Genomic DNA, 5248 nt, shown 5'->3' with positions numbered 1-5248 from the left:
CTCAAACAAAATTGGTGACCTCTCTTTAGCTAAAGGCTTGCCTAAGTGTTACTTTGACAGGCTTCAGGTTTGATGGCCCTAAGAGCTGTGACACGGATATGGTGTCACTGTGGACTTCAGGGGAAAGAAGACCAAAACAAAAGCCACTGAGCTGTGAGCTCACTTGGCTGGCTGCAAAAGCAGAGCTGGGAAGATGAGTGTGGTCTTCTGAGTAGCTTGCTGAAGGACTGTCTGTCTGTCTGTCCTGGCTGGTTGCAAGTATGACTGATAAAAATCAGTCAGTGTTGTTTCTAAATGCACGTGCACAACAACCTTCTCTAAAGGCTGAATGCACTTTTGTTATTTGTGTTTGGGAATCATCTTGCAAATTTGGCCCAAAGCACATTTTTGTACAGAAAACACTTTTGCATGAAATCAGCTTTTTAAGTTGGTGGAAGCTCTCATTTTCAAATGAAAACCTTGGAGTGAGTTATCACAATCCCTGTTCCACAATCCTTGCAATCAGAAGTGATGCTGGGTACCAGTACGACGAGACTGGGAGACCTGGTCCGAGGGGAGAGTACGGCTGCAGTGCACGATGCTGTCAGCTGCTGGGGTACAGGTAGAGTTTTCCTTTTGGGATTTGCTTGCTTATTTTCAAAAGCAACTTGCTATAGAGTCTGTGTGCCACCTATTTGGATGTACAAGAGAACAACCTTCATCCTAAGGAGGATCTCAGCCATCAGTCTCCTGCTTCCTCAACGCCCGTGCACGCTGTGACACTTAAAGCTGTGCCCACCACAGGGGTAGAAAGAGCCCAGAGTCGGGACCAGCGACTCCAGCACAGAAATTCATCTCGACACCAGATCCCCCTGCACTCCTGCTGTGTAAGCCCTAATTAAACCCTTGGAGCAGAATAATTAATCATTAGTAAGGGAATTAAATATTAGTCTGTATTATAGTAAACATTAGTTATATATTAACAAGCTCGTTAGCTATTCATTAACCTTTTAAGCCCTTCCAAATCCCTTTTATCACACGGCAGGTTTGTGTTAAATATCTGTCTCAAATGACCTTAAGCAAGTGTCCTTTTGCTTGCTATTAAAGGCATTACAAATTCCAGAACAAGTTTAGTTGGTTTGCCCCTTTGGTTATTATCTCCCTTTCTATTTGGCTTTATTTAAATTCAACTATAGTGAAGACTTATCTCATTATTGATATGGAGCCATTAAAACCCCCCAGAGATTGAGGGAATCACTTCCCAAAATGATATATGGTAACTGAGGCAATGATTTTTTTTTTTTTTTTATGGTAACTGAGGCAATGATTTTTTTTTTCCCCCCATTGTTTGCTCTTGTGCTGCTTGCACCAGGCATTGGCAGATCTTACCCTGGAGTACATGCCCTACAAAGATGGAGGACAGAGAGCAAGAAAGGGTGAAGCTAATGGGTATATATAGCCCCAAATAAGATTCAGAGCCACAGATCCATTTTTGGTCCCTGACTTCCAGCTCATTAAGGCAAATCCCTGAATTTCTCTGCGCCTCCCTTCCCTCACTGGAGGCTAGGGCAATTTCTCCTGCTCCCTCTCTATCCTTTTTTGCTAAAAATGTAAGTAAGTAAGTTCTTTAAGGCTGCAGTTTGTGCAGGCTGGTGTCCAGCAGCAGGTCTCCCACCCATAGGGTTTACAGCCCCGTCACTGGCAAGGTAAAACGATGGGCATGAACCAAGTGGGTGAAGAAGGGAGCAATGGGACCTGCTGACATTAGCATCTCTAACTCCATAGTGGTGAGAGTTTTCTGGCCAAAGCAAGGGCAGAGCTGCTTTTAGGGGTCAGGCTGGGTCACAAGGAAAGTATATATGATGTCTGGATAGAGGAAACATCTATCCTCCCCATCTGAAAGCCATCTTGCAGGACAGTCCTGGTAGCCTTGGCTATGAAGCCACGGCTTTCATTTCCCTGCCTGTTGGTTAGTGAGGGAGGCAAATGCAGACCAAATTAGGAATGAAAGATCTGTTTGCCAGGTTCCTGCTTGGGGCGTGAGAGGCAGCAGAGGTGCCCTGTGTCACGGTGCTGCCCACAATGCAGGACTGATGCTTCCTCCTCCCTCCCCACCTGCAGCTCAGGGCTGCAGCACGGACCTGGCCATGGACCAGAGCTCCGCTGTCAGCTGGTGATGCATTTGAAACCCTGTCCACCCTGCTCGGGTCTCCTGCGTTTGTGGTGATGGACCGTGTCCTGGCTTGTCCTTGCTGAGTGATCCCTAATCTCTTACATCTTTTAATTAGGGCAATTTCTTTTGTCCTGCTGGAAATGCTTTTCTCATGTAGATTAATTAAAAATAAAGCCAACTCTGACAAGTTAATGTGCTGTGAGCTCTGGTCAGGATGCAGGCAGCTTTCTAAGCCATTATTGATGACACTGTTCTTGCTTCTTATTTACTTCTAAACCGTGTTTTGTGGGAACTGGGGACAGCAGTCGTTCTCTGTAAAGTTACAGGCAGAATTAATCCAGCTGTGAGGGCAAAGCTGTGTATGAAACATCACCTGAAGCCCTGTGGGCTTCAAAGCCCATCCCATGCTGCTGAAAGCAGTGGCATGATGCCAGATGCCCTTGGGCAGCTCCTTTGTTTCAGGATTTGCACCTCTGGTCAGCAGGGGTTCCTGGCTTAAAACCTTGCAGTTCAGCTATTTAAAGGCATGTTAATGGTTTCTGCTGTTTGCTCCCTTTCTGTTAGAGGCAGCTGACTGGTTTGGTCTTTGCAAAGTGTGAAACAGTTGTCTGAAGACTTGGGCGGTCAACAAATCAATATTGTCTAGTTAATGGCTTTGTTCTGATCTTCCTCAGGGTGTCTATTTAAGTTCTAGTTTGACTGGCCTGCAGGATTTGCAGAATTAAGACGATCTCTTGGAGAGTGTTCACCCTTGTGTGGATGACTTCATCTTTCTCTAACATATTTCCCATAAAAAGTCATAATTTTGTATCTACAAAGAGTTGGGGCAAAGTTCCATTCCTTCGCAGTATGAATTTGTCCAAGGAATATTAAATCCTATATTTCAAAGCCAAAAGTAAGAGCTGTTACAGATGGGATCAAATCTAACCCAGCAGGTGGGTTGATGTGACACTGGCCTGCCATGGGGTCCCACCGGTGATGGGAGGGGACCTGCACATCTCAGGTCTAATCCGATCTGGGACTCACCTACGTTGATTTTTCCTCTTCAAACTCTCCAAGTTCTCTCAGGGATCTTTTAGTAAGGTTTCTTAATTTTAATTTCTTATAAACAGAGCTTGGAGAATAAACCATGAACTTAACATTGTTTCTGCTGATAGCACATTAATACATAGTGTGCAGCTTCCTTGGGTGTGTTCCTGGGACCAGATGAGAAAAGCACTCTGATGAAGTGGGGTTTTGCTTGTCATGAATATTTATATAAGAAGTCTCAGTGCCTTGACAGTTCCGCGAATGTAAATGCAAAAGGGAAGGAGCAGATTTTTTTTAACAGTGGTTTTTTTATACATATTTTAATCTACTTTCAAAGCCCTAGAAAATATTATGCTCTTTTATAGCAAATTCCTGAATGCAGAGCAGCATGCTAACTAGCTGTGGCAGGGCTGCACTGCTTCACTTATACAGCTGCTATAAGGACAGCAGGCAGTAGCTGATGGGGCACGGTTGTACCTCCGCCTGGGCCCACGTAACTCAGCAAAGCTGTTCTCAGTACGGTGTTACTTGTGCTGACCAGAACATGCATTGCCTGCAATATTCAGCCGTACGAGAACATTCCTGTTGGCATTGCTGGACTTTAAGACAGGTGTTTTGTTGAGTTGCATTTAAATGTACAAAATGTAAGTGCATCATAATGTTTCCACTTAACTTTCTCGTGCGACTTGGCATGCGATATCATCAGAAACGGAAACTATGGTGGTTATTGTATGTTCTACCTAGAATAATTCTGCTTAAATTCCTAGGAGATGCTAAAACACTGAATGGGAAGGGTAAAGCAATGCTTTGACCAGGAGCCAGATGTAGAGCTGTAATGAAATTAATTTTTAAGACAGTGCTGTGGCAACAGGGCAGATTTTCCAAAACTCGAAAAGGTTTTACACAGTGGCTGGAAATGGGGGGGAGGGGAAGCAGTATCACCATGAAAGATATTCCTTCTTCTTATGGGGAAAAATGAATATTTGCAGTCAGCAACATTTTCTGGTTTAAGTAGCGGAAGACAGCCCCAAATGATGAATTATCATTCTTGCAAATATTATTACTTGCCGTGTCTGTCTTCTTACGCTGGCATCTGATACTCTCTGCTGCACGTTGACATTTAGGTGTTTCATCATGACACTACATTGCAAGAGCTGTCATGCAAAAGCAACAGATTTCCCACATTTGCAAACAAGGGCTATGGGAAACGCTACCCTGTGCTGGAGCGCTGTGAAGTACCACTTACCCAGGTGGGGTAATCCAGGGGCAAACACCGTTTCAGTTGTCTTGCCAGCTAAAGCCTGTAAACTTCAATGTTACCCATTTGACTTTTGGTTGCACACTCAGTACCAGCACTATGCTTGTCTGAAGCCAGCCGAGCTGAATTTCTGTTCTTAGAAGGCAATTTTACAAGCACATTAATAGGGATACAATAATTCCAAATTAAGCACCACAAACAAGGAGTCATTTTTGCAGACTATAGTTGGTCACAGAACCTTTAATTTCTTAGTTTTATTCCTTTTAAACATATTGTAGTTTAAGTTTTGCTTTTTGACTCTTTGGGGCTTCAGAATTCCTATGGCAAAATTGCTTTATATAAAGATTTCGTTGTTCACACATCGCAGAAAAGCAAAAAAATGTCCATGTATTGGATAGTCAAAAGATCAGGCAAATATTTCACTCAATGTACAACAAAATATTATGAGGTAATTTTATTTTTTTCCCATTTTTAGGTAAAAATATTACAGTATACAAGATAATCTTATTAAAGGTAAAAATACAGTATTTTGCTTTTTCTCTAAACAGATCTACGTACAGTACACTTTTTTATTTTGTTTTCTTTTTTTTTTTTTGGTACAAATATAACTATTATTCTATTAGGCTATCTGTGTTCTCATCTGGCACTTAAGAACTGATCACAGGTCACCTTCTGGTTCTGCTTGTTTTGTCTTAGCTGATACCTAAATGTAATGTTCATCTTATAGATGTCTCTTGTAAACAAACAGTTCAGTTCAGTGGTTCCCAAGTAGTAAGGTGTGCTTTGAGTAGTTGAAGTCATGTAGCTAA

The sequence above is a fragment of the Aptenodytes forsteri genome, unplaced genomic scaffold (assembly GCF_000699145.1).
Source record: "Aptenodytes forsteri isolate BGI_AS27 unplaced genomic scaffold, ASM69914v1 Scaffold54, whole genome shotgun sequence".
In the NCBI taxonomy this organism is placed as follows: Eukaryota; Metazoa; Chordata; class Aves; order Sphenisciformes; family Spheniscidae; genus Aptenodytes; species Aptenodytes forsteri.
The sequence above is the reverse complement of the archived record's forward strand: the minus strand, read 5'-3'. Positions refer to the sequence as shown.